We start from the raw sequence: 12,749 nt of genomic DNA, 5'->3' as shown, positions 1-12,749 counted from the left end.
ATTCCAGGAGGCAGGACGACCTCTTCCTTTCAGCAGGCTCGGTATAACCGGAGAAGGAGGGGCCCTCTTTCTGTGCCGGTCACGTGGCGTTGAAGGAAGCATGATCCCGCCCACAATTGTAGAGAGCCTATTAATTTAAGGGGCTCCGAAATGTACTTTTGAACACTTCATGCTCTTCTCATTTTCTTTCACCAACTTTTGAATAAACCATGCAAGATTCGCACTAGAAATCGTCTCGCCCTTGCTTGGTCGCCATGGTCTACCGGATGCCTGCAGCCCGCCGACAACGCCACGCTACCCAATAAGTAACGTCAGTCGAGCTTCAATAGGCAGACGTCGCTACACCTCGGGAGCAGTACGATACGTTACCCTGGAGTACGCAACGTCAAGTACCCAGACTGGCGTACCCCACGTTTTCCCTCCAAGAAATTTGAAAGCAAACCAAGTTATGTGGTTTTATGTGCAAAAACCACTTTCTGATTGTGAGGCAGGCCGTAGTGGAGGACTCCAGAAATTTCGACCACCTGGGGTTCTTTAACGTGAACCTAAATCTAAGTACAGGGGTGTTTTCGCATTTCGCCCCCATTGTAATGCGGCCGCCATGGCCGGGATTCGATCCCGCGACCTTGTGCTCAGCAGCCTAACACCATAGCCACTGAGCAACCGCGGCGGGGGAAAATTTGAATATGTGCGAAATGGCCGCTACACGTTTCTTCAGGTGGGCCACATGGAGACTCCAGCTGAGAGCTCGATCAATGAACACCCCTAAGAATCTGTGCGTCCTGGTGTAAGGGAGGTCATCGAGGCGTGCCAACGCCGTCACGAGCAGCTGTCTCTTGGGCATGTAGTGAGGACAATAACAGATGATATAAATGACGATATATACCGACAGTCAGGCAGCGGTTAGCGTATTACGCCCCCCCCCCCCCCCCCCCCCCACACACACATACACGCTGTTGCGTTCTCCAGTTGTTGCGACGCCTCTTTATCGAAGCTCGACCGACGTTACTATTGGGTAGTGTGGCATTGTCGGCGGGCTGCAGGCATCCGGTAGACCATGGCGACCAGGCAAGGACGAGACGACTTCTAGTTCGAAACTTGCACGGTTTATTCAATGGTTGGTGAAAGAATAAGAAGAAGAGAATGACGTTAAAAAGCACATTGCGGGGCCCTTTAAATAGGCCCATTAAATCGTAGGCGAGATCATGTTCACGTCAACGTCACGTGATATGTACTGAGTCCCACGGTGCTTGGCGACGGCACCCACTCTACCCGATGACCTTTCATGAGCCCGCTACCACAGGTGGCAACCAGCAGGTCCGGGATCGTAGGCACTTATCCTTTCTTCTACGCGACGTTGGTTCGCGGAAGTTCTCCTGTAGAGCTTGACAGTTCGTGGAAAGGGCGTCTGGTTGTGGATAGGCGGCTGATCCATTGTCCCAGTTGACGTCTTCACGAGCGTGCCTCAGCTGGTGGCACTCAGCAGGTGACGTTGTAAGTCCTTGTCGTGGATTTGCAGCAGGTTCCACTTTCAGTGGGCCTTTCTTCTAGGCGACGTTCGTTCTCTTAAAGTGTTTACAGTTCGTTGGAATCGTAGGCAGCTGGTCACTTCTCTTTCGCGCGTCGTTGGCTCGCGGAAAGGGTTTTGACGCACACACACAAAGGGGCCTGTGAACACTGCGGGGCGTCCGCCAGACCGGTAACCACTCGATACAACGACAGTAAATTAGGAATCCACCCTTCGTTTCGATGAGGCATGGTGGTAGAGCATCCTTTTTGCCCGGGGTGTTACACGCCAACCGTACAACAGACACTGACCCCATCGTTAGGAAGATAGTAGAGGCAAGCAGGAGGTTGCGCGCACGGTGCACGCAGTCAAAATTCGGGTATGCTGGGTTCCTGGCTACTCCAGAAAACCAGGGAACGCAGTGGGCTCACGCCGCTGCCAGCGTGATACTAAGCTGAAACAGTCGCAGCGGCGTAGCAACTTTCGTGCCCATGCAATATGACGTAAATCAAGAGACATCCTTCCTAGAACAACGATGGAGGTGGCGACAGCTCCGTGAACGCCTACAATAACATACGCAGAAGGAAGATCCACCGCCGGCAGGCTTGTTGCACGCACGTCAAGTACTCGTGCACAAGGCCCGCACCGGTTGCACTTAGGCCGGATGTACTTGCACGCTGGCGAGCACACAGAGAAAAACGACGTCTTCAGGGCAACACAGCGGAAGAGATACCACCCATACAAACAAGTTGTACAAACAAATACAAGTTGAATAAATAATAAAAGCTTATAAATGAGCAAAGATTGCCCAGCGTGCAGCACGGCAGCTGCGCCAACCATCAGGCGGTTGCTGTAGTAGTGCTCAAGTACGCAGCCCTCCGAAGAAAGCACAGGGCCAAGTGGCCCGCTTCGAGGAGTGGATCCGTCCCTCAGCGGAGGCGGACCGTGTCCTGCGAGCGTTGTTCCTATTTGCTGCGGAACCCGGCATTCACCGCATGGTGTAACCATGCGGGGTAGCATTCCTCGGTGTCTGGCCCTGTCCTCACGTCCCAATTCCTCAACTCAATTACCCTGAATAGGCCCGATGAGCCGTCTGTCTTTTAATACAGCTGTACCATATCATACTAAAAAGAACAACTTTAACATTGAACTGCTTGAGAGACTAATCCCCGCATACATAGTTTACAAACTTAAAGAACCTTTCGCCGCCGTGGTGGCGCACCGGCTTTGCCGATGCACTAGCTGCTACGCCCGAGGGCACGGCATCAAATCTAGGCCGCGATTGCAGCATTTTGATGCGGACGAAGCACAAGAACGCTTATGCATACTTGGATTTACACGTACGCTGAAGAACCCCAGGTGGTGAAAACGAATCCGGAGCCGCCCACAATGGCGAGCCTCCTGGGCAGTGGTTCTGGCAAGTAAAACCCAGAATTTTAAATTTAGCTCATCACAATCATTTCCACGGCCGAAATACAAACACTGCGAAATGATTCCTTTCCAGCTCCAGGTTCTTCTGTGTGGCAGTGATAACTCTTTCCTTGCACAACGCGTGCGCGCTGCGTGTCGGAGACATCCTCGCATTTACAACGAGATACTCACTTATCGTAGAGCACAGGGTCGGTTGCGCACGCCAACCATAAACGACAGTGGACCGCTTCGGGGTTGCGCATGATGAACACCCGAAACGCGTATAATTTATCGCCGGACACCGCGCCGGGGAAATGAGATAACCGTTTCGAAACGAAGCAGGAAGCCCGCATCATTCATAACCATAAGTTTCGGTCCGTTCCATTTTTACATGCGAACATAAAAAAGGAGAAAAAGGGAATTGCGAAAAGAAATATGCATGCGGATCTGGTTGACGATGCCAACTCCTCAATTTTCTAAGGAGAGTTGAAGGAGCCTGACATATGTCTCAACGTATTATTTTCGCAAGTGGCATCGCATACAAGACACTGTGTGCCAGCACTGCGTTGAACAGCGGACGAAAGGAGTCGCGAGTACAAAAGAATGTATTGACAAGGGAAGCCGGAATCGACGCTCTTTGTGGGTGATTTCTTAAGCAGCGCTGGTGCAATGAAAAATGCGAAAGAAAGAACTCTGTGCCCTTCCACTCTTTGAAGAAGGATGACCAGCGAAGCTGTGTATGTGGGCCCCTTAATGGCGAACTGCACCTCCGCCGCGGGTTGGCCCGGCATCGCACTATCTTCGGGATCGGCCCGCATATGGGGAATATTTAACACGCCTGCTTCACTTCCACCGCGGGTCGGCCCGGCATTGTACTATCTTCCGGAGTTTTTTTTTTTTTTTTTTTTTTCAACACGCGGGCACGATAGTGGGGAAAGTAGCCCTTAACAGCTTCGCTGTAAAAAATGGGAGGTGTTGCAATAAGCTAGAAGTATGTATGGGATGATAATTGCTCTCTTTGACGTGATCATCATTATCATATGGGGCGCCTGCATCCTTTGTCGAAGGTCAAAGATCACTTTGCCTTTACTTATTTAGGGACCATACGGCGCGTTTTCTGTAGCGCTAATGACGTTTCAAAGGCCTATGCGATGTCAAGGGAATAGACCTTACTCTTTTCTATCCAGTCAGGAACTAACAGCAGACATCACTAATGGAGTTCACGTTAAGTTTTAGGCATGAGGAGTAAATGCTAGCTCCCACTGAGCCAGCTATGGTGACGCCAACCGGCATAGCAGCGACATCAACATTTGGTCTCATTTGCGAATCACACTTTGCAAAACAACGCAGCCACACTCGCATATGTCTGGAAGAAATTAGCGTTCTTAATTTCTCGTGGGACTAGCCAACCGATTTTCAGCGCATTCACGAGCGTTTGTTGTTTTAGAGAGGGCATCCGTATTTAAAGAGCCTCCTGCTTTCTTTTTTTTTTTTTTTTTGTCCTCTAAAGGAACAGCGAAGTAGTGACCACACAAATCTGTGGCTTCAAAGCAGCCATAGACAGCAGCCGTATGCAAATTTTCTTTCTCTATTATTTCTCGTTCATTTCTATTCCTTTCTTTTTTGGAAGCGGTTGGTCGCACGGCTATAGTTAAAAAAATTAAACTATGTGATTTTACGTCCCAAAACCACGGTATACATATTAGGCACACCGTAGTAGGGGAATCTGGAATAATTTTGACCACCTGGGTTTCTTTAACGAGCAATCTAAGTACACGGGTGTTTTTGTATTTCGCCGCAATCGAAATGCTTCCGCCGTGGCCGGGATTTGCTCCCGCGACCTCTTGCTTAGCAGCGCAACACCAAAGCCATTAAACAACCAGGGCGGTTCACGGCTATAGTGGCAGGCAGTGTCTTTTTGATGCGGCGGCTTCCTGGAAATTTCTTTTTTGTTAGGTTTGTGTGGTACAATCCAATTAGATTTGCGTAGTATGATATATTTCGATACGCTTGCACAGAAGACTGGCCGTCTTCTGTTACACGTTAATACGTGTAATACCAGTACGTGTAATACGTCTAATAAATGAATACTGAAGCAGTCCAGGGTGCAAGGCAGCCGGGCGCGCGTAAACACGCGTAGCTGCAGCTGTATTTCTCGTGCCCGGAAGGTCGTCGTCGAAGTTGTCGCTGTGGACAAGGTTGTTATCTCAAGGTCTGCAGGCAGCCTCTTCAAGTAGGCTAGGACTTTGGTGTCCACTCTTATGACATTTGGCACCACATCGGTACTCGACTGACGTGCGGCAGCAGCACAGGCGGACAGCAGGCCGGCAGAACACCAGGCCGCAGCCGTCAGCTGGCAAGTGGTTAGCCAGCCACTCGGCGCTGAGGGTAACAGGCCGGTAGCATGTTGGCCACCAGGTCCAAACAGTAGGCTGGACACAAGGTCACTATCACAGCAGACCACCAAGTTCGCAGGGCAGGCAAGAGTACACCAGGCCGTCAGGAGCGCAGTCTACCAGGCGCGTAAGCCAAGAGCTGCACCAGGCCGCTGGTACGTCGGCTACCAGGTTCGTACAGCAAGCAAGGACACGCGGTAGTCGACGGTCGTGAGCTCTGGAACAACCGGTCAGCTTAGCTGTCATTCCAGATTATAATGACGATGGCAACATATAAAAGCCGTTGCGCCAATCAGGTCTCGATGTACGTTATCTAGCTGGACGCGAAGCTTTCCTGTAATTTGGTTTGGTTTTCCTTTACTAATGGCGCATATCGACTGTGAGGCATCGACCGGTAGTCAGACTACAATAGGAAATGCGTTTAGTTATTACTAAAGATAACAACACATTTTGGTGATCCGCGACGCGACGCTTTCCTTTTTCAGCCACGCGAACCTCCGACACGAAATTTTGGCAGCCAGCATGGGAGTGATGGTTAACACACATAGGTGCCTAAACTTCGCCATACTGGCTTCAAACGGCTTCGCGATTTTACGAACTCACCATTTTAAACAGAGTATACTCTTTTATAGGTAATTAAATAAATACCATTAAAACTGTCCGACGGCAAGATTCGAACACACAAAGTCTATAGTACAGAAGCCTGATATTTAAATTGTGGCAGGCGGCGCGAAGAAGTAACCGCCGCAGCCACAGTTTCGTTTCCGCGGCCGCTCAGGTCGAGCGCCAGCGTGTTCTATTCTCGTGCTACATGCAAGTGAGCTGTCCTCTTCTTCACCGGCTCTGGAGGCGATAGTCTCGCCACTACAAAACCATTACACCACGGACGCATGCATCTACAAGCGGCATAGAACACCCTTATAACTGGCTGGCGGGAAAACAAGCGCGTTATGACACTCGGCGCGTTTCGGTTTGGCTTCCCTGAGGCACATTTGTAACGCAGGCGACAGCTTGCGCTGACGAGAAATGCGCGTATTACGCAAGAAACCAGAGAATTGCGTCTGCAGCAACAGGCTGAAGCTTCTCAAGAAGATGTTTTAAATGAAGAGCACGCAAGCGCATCTTAACAGACCGGACTAGCTTTAGGAAGGAACCATTGGGAGATATATGGGAGCACGCACTACAGTCATGAAGTGAGTCTCTGAAAAAGCGCGTGAAAGCACGTACCACTGAAATTAGCGAAACATAACCCACACCTAGCACAGATACGCATCTTCTTCATATGTGCGTGGCGAGACATAGCTTAATCAAACGATGAAAAAAAACTAAACAAATACGCGACTCCGAAGGTGTACGTATAAAGCTTCTAAACGAAGAGATCGCTGCGCCTTCAGATCATCTCACCCTCGAAAGCTGTCGCACTACATTTGACAATCTCATCAATACACTACACCTGGGGTCGGCCTGGCCCACACTTTATTTTCCTATTGACCTTTTACCAAAACCAAAAGAACAAACTCGCTCCGCAAGCTGCTTGATGTCTACTGAACACCGGATGATCTGTTCCAAGAACTACGTGACAAGCACGGAGCCCCAGCATTTAAACTTCAGTATACCAATTACACGATCCAGAGCCTGCGAACCGCAACCTTATTGGGGAAATTACACTTGAGATGCTCAAGCAAGCGATAGCTGAGACCAAATCCAATAAGACTCCCTGACCCTATCAAATAACACCATACGAGCTTCGAAATCTCACCAAAGACAACTATGAATTCCTCCTTCAACAAATGAACATACGGGTCAGCTACCACGTGAATGCAAGACAGCTTGGATAGTGTTCATACCGAAGCCGGGAAAACCCCTAGTGGTTGAAAATATCAGACGGATCTTTCTTACCTCCCGCGTGGGGAAACTATTATTAGAGCGTGTAATACTCAACAGGCTCCGTACACATCTAGATGGAAAGGAATATTTACAGAACTAGTTTATTGGATACAGGCAGCACATATCTATACCAAAGGACATGTTGCTTCTACTGCAGCAAGAAATCACCTGAGAACCCATCATTGCCCAACTAAGAGCCATGATTGCAATAGAATTTACAAAGGCCTTCGATTATGTGACACACGATGGTATGTTACAGGAACTTTCAACTATTGAATGTGGCACAAAGCTATATAATTACATCCGTAGCTTTCACGGAACGCATCTTCACAATTAGCATAGGCGGCATGGCATCTCAGGCTTACCCGCACCCGTAGAAAGGCATACCGCAAGGATCAGTCATCTCCCCTGCATTACAATCTAGCAATGTGCGGAATACTCAGGGCACTACAACAAGTTCCAGACATCAAATACTCAATTTATGCCGATGATATCACGATCTGGATAAAAGAAAGATGCCCAGGTCTCATACAAGACACCGATATAATCTCGACCGAGTGAGGTGGGTCCTCACCGCAAGAATCAGCACACGGTGACGAAGGCAGGAATCATGATGATGAAAAATAGAAAGAATGTATTCATTGGTTCATGGTTGTGACTTTGTCTGAGTCCAGAGCTTTTCTGCCTAAGACGGAGGCCAGCACGGCTTTAAATTAGCCTTCGCGTGCTGCCGCAACAGTCGGTAGAGAGGTCCCCACTGAAAGGTTCGTTCACTTCTCGTGGTCTCTTGGTAGTCGAAGCCTGCTGGGGTTGCTTCCAAGGTGGTGCCATAGCCTGCGTGTTCGGCGCATTCTTGTGTCCCCTTGTCAAGTTGCGAAGTCGATGGCCTCCTCCCCTTCATGGCCTGCTGTACTGGCGGCAAGGACTCTCGGAGTCGCCATCTGTCGGAAGCGCCTCGCTTGCGTATAGTATGAGGGATAGCGCAATCCGCTCCTCATAAGTTTGGCGGTCGGCGCTCAATAAAAACACCACGCTTGAGACCTCCTGGACATTTCTGTAAGTACTCTCGAAACGACAGAAGTTCTTTACTGTCAAAATCATAATCTTCGGCAAACAGAAAGCACAGAATGGTTTACAGACGCTATGTATTTAACGAATACGTATAGTGAATGGCCACTGCGCGCGATCGCCGCGATGGAATCTCCCGAACCGTTTTCTTGCGTTAAAAGTAAGCAGTCGCTGAGAGCAAACTGTGCGAAATACGTTCTTATCATGGGCTGTCTGCATAACCAAATGGCGCATAACAGAATGAAGCCTTAATGCAGCGATCGCACGAGTTCGCGGTGACCAACTGCGCGTCTACATGCATGTCTGCGCGCAATGTTTCTCCACCGCGTTTCCCCACCGTGCCGTGAGCCTTAGGCCGCGGGATAGGAACATTTGACAGCACACAAGCAACCATTGTTGCGTGGACGCTATCAGAGCTGTTAAAATGTAATATCGTTATAACCAGGGACTTCGACGCTTGCGGCGACTTGTCATGTGCCGTCGCGACGATTCAATCCTTTTTTTTTATTATAATTTCTTGGAAGTTTCAATGTCATTATTTCTCAAGTAGCATCGCACTGTATGTTTATCGGCCTTAGCGAGCAATTTCCTGCTACGTCTTTTTCTTAATCCAGTATACATTTATTGTTTGGTGCTAACACAAACATGAAGACATGGCATGTCTTTTCTTTTTTAATGTGCTTCTTACCATTCCCTTTCCCTTCCAGTGAACTTGCTAGTATCTGGCATCAACAACTGCATAGATCAAAGCTTAATGACATTAGCCGGGCAGCCGCGCGCGGGCGCGCGTCTCAGTGCGCACTTTCTGCTACTCGCCGAACATCGCAGCCCCGACGCCGTACCAGAAATATTCCTTGCGGAAATTTTTTGCTGCACACCCGAGTTGTAGCCAACCGCTGCTTTCCGGTTCTAAGTTTCGCGATCCATAGCCTCGCGCAGCTGCCTCTCCCGCGGGCAAGTGTGAAGGCTGACACCGGGCTCCGTTGGGTACGTCCGGCACTGCGGCATCGAGCAGTTGCCTGTCATGTTGGACGCCTTCAAATGGGGCCACTACATGTTGTAGTACTTTCAGGCGTTGTCAAGTAGACAAACGAAGCGAAAAAAACCTCCCCAGTTAATCAGAACCTGAGCGCAGGTGGGACCTGGAACTTTCGTTTTCAGCTTGCTTCGGAGCTTCCGAAGCAGCCGACGCGCCTGCTGTGTCCACGTGAGCCCTCATACCTCGTCACGCCGACGGCAGCGTCAGCTTTTCCAGTGGTGGAGCTCGCGCCCCCAATGCCCGTGTCAGCTCGGCACGTGGCAGGGGTCATCGCGGTGACGCTTTCTCGGGGAGGAGGGCGATTACGTTCACACTAGCAAGCGAGCTGGTACGTTTCCCACACTTGAGAGGTCGAATTCCAGGCCGAATATAACAACACCATACAACAGGTTATCAACAACGTCCAGGCTGCGGCGGCACAAATTGGGCTCCCTTGTGCTCCGGAAAAAATCGCTACTTCTCCTGTACAAAAACCCCAGATAGAAACCCTCATGCATCATCGTTATGCACGAGAACCTACCCCAAACCAAATGTTTAAAGATTATAGGGCTCCATGTACAGAAAGACGCTGGCCCCGCCGCTAAAACACTTGCTTAGACAAGAAGAGCAAGTTCTTCACATGATACGAAGGGTATCGAATAGAAACCGGGGACTAAAAGAATCTGACACGCTGTACGCCTTCACTACACGTTACTTATATCCAGTCCACGATATCGCTTGCCTTATACCATATGTCCGCAAACAAGATTTTGCACGCATCGATACGTCAATTCGCAAGGCTACAAAGCTAGCACTGGGACTCCCCGTCAGCACGAACTCGCAACTGCTTGCTGACACGAGATGCCACACTACCATCACCAAAATAATTACCACGCACAAACCAAGGCACGGACTCCAACTCCAACAGACTGCGCAGGGTAGACACGTGTTTCAACATAGCATATCATTGGATGCCGGGCCATTGCGGTATCTACGGAGACGACCATGTAGATGAGGCCGCCCGATCTGTTCACGATGTTCCCCACTGTGTAGATATACCGTTATCCAGAACAGACGCAGCTATAGGTCTCCGTTCGCTTGCACGTGAACTTACACTTGCACAGTGGAACTCGACAGAATTTACCAACGCTCGTCTCCACAACATAGATCTGAATCTACGGCTCTGCCTTCCGTCAGGACTACCTAGAGCTGAGGAGATGCTGCTGTGCCGCTGGTGGCTTGTCGTGGCCTTCACGAATGCGTAATCATTTCGGATCGGAATTGCCAACAGCCCTACATGCGATAACTGTAGCTGCGAGGAAACAATCGCCCACTTGCCTGTGAGTGCCCACAGGCAAGTGGGCACTCACAGGCCCACTTGCCTGTGAGTCACAGTCATTTGTATTTTGCAATTCTGCAAAATACAAATAGGGCGCAACCCACATGGCACATATTACTATACAGATGCCACCATTCGAAACAAAGGCATTGCCGTAGCGGTGGTAGATAAGCGTTACGGCAATGGAATACCATGGAATACCAACTAGCCCGTACCCAAACCTTGCTTCAGTAGATCACACCCCTCGTACGATACACAGTGAATTAATTTCAAACACTGATACAACCAAAGCAGAACTACAAGCGGTAGTAGCAGCGATACATCTCCCAGTAGCACTTATCTCAACACCCTTCATACTTACTGATTCAATCTCAGCATGCAGAAAGCTCATATATGACGACTTAACTAAACATATCGCTAAGCACTTACAAGAATGTCTCCATCAACAGGTAGAAATTCTGTATTCCTGGTCATGAGGGGATGTTGGGGAATGAATGAGCTAATCAGCTTGCCCACGATGTGATCCTCCAGGCTCCCAAAATCCCCCGACCAAATCTATTCGTCTCACCAACACCTTCACTGCAATTGCACCCAGGTAGGGACGAGCGCAAGGTATACCTTAAGCTACACCGAGACATTACAAGGCAACAGGTCACATTGATCCGACAAGCTCATGCGAACACCCTGCTCCCTTCAGCGCGGAAGCACCTCCTCCAAGGCCACCGTGTCCAAGGCCTACTCACTGAATATCCCCCTCGCAGTAGCCGCTGTGAAGTCTATCCTTCCAACACATCACACATCCTCTGGCAATACCATCCAACACTACCCCTCTTACCAAAACACTCGTCTATCCCACCCTTCCCTTTCGCCGAATGGCTGACCGCCGCAATCGTTCTTTACGACCAACAATTCCTTCCAGACTTTATCGGGTAGCGTTGAAGCACGCCGCAAGCGACGCCCTCGACTGCCATCGATGCATTCTTTTAAATCGTAGAATAAAGGGATTTCTCTCTCTCTCTCTCTCAAGATGACGCGTTGCGGATAACTTTTCCGGCTCCGCTCGCACCGCTATTCGCCGAGCGCTATCACGTGGTGTAAAATGACGCCAAATGTTCAAATGCGCCTCTGCGAAGCCAACTTTACGGGCGCGACGCCGACTTGTCGGTACTGTCAGTGCCATCGACATCGCAATCAGCGGACCGTCGGGCGTGCGCTGCATTTATCGGCTCTGGGTTGTAGGTACGGTGTTCGACGATATTAAGTCAAGGGCTTCGGTAAAGTGATGCGAAACACATTATAATGACACTTGTTTTCCAATAACATGTGATGGAGAGCACCAAACGGCACAGACCGCAGGGGAGGTGGCAAGGCGTTTTACGCGGTGCGGTGCGGTGCGGACGGACAGACGTGCACCGGCGACTGGTATGGCTACTGCGTATGGGCCGAGACCGGCCGGCTCCGAAAGGGACCACGGTACGCTAGGTGCGTTCGCTTTGTTTACACTAAAGCAACATTTATCTCGAGCAACACCCCTCTTAACGCTTAGGTGCGCACGCCTGACCCGAGAGGTTGTTCACTTCCACGATTTTTGGCGTATATGTTCAGCGCGGCACAGACGCGGGACAAAGAATGAGCGACACGGTTGTGTCGTACTGCACATATACGCCAAGAATGGTGCCAAAATGTTAACTTACCAGTACGCCCAATTCGCTGTGTTGCTTGTGCGATTGCTGTGACTACGCGGGTCTAGAACAGTGTGTTCAAAACAGAGCAAATACTAGCAGATACAATTTGCCCGCCGCACCTTGGTTTTTCTCTCCTGTTTCTTTATTTTTTGTGGGCGGTCTGTTTTTTTCCCGTAACGTTGATTGGTGTGGTAGTGTTTAATGTATTGTAGTAAGCGGAGTCCTCGGACGCTCCCGCTTATGAGACTGCTGTGATAGCTTCAGCATTTAGCACCCGCAATAGCTTGCTTGCTCGATCGGCCTTAGTCGAAATGTGGAATGTAATCTTCTGCCTGTATGTTTAATAAGCGCTGGGTTATAGTAAACAGACCGGAGTAGTATGAAGATATCAAGAAAAAATGTGTTCTCATATTACATTCTGCAATGTGTGAATAATTAC

This window comes from Dermacentor andersoni, chromosome 2 (assembly GCF_023375885.2).
Source record: "Dermacentor andersoni chromosome 2, qqDerAnde1_hic_scaffold, whole genome shotgun sequence".
Classification (NCBI taxonomy): domain Eukaryota; kingdom Metazoa; phylum Arthropoda; class Arachnida; order Ixodida; family Ixodidae; genus Dermacentor; species Dermacentor andersoni.
This window is presented reverse-complemented; position numbering follows the sequence as displayed.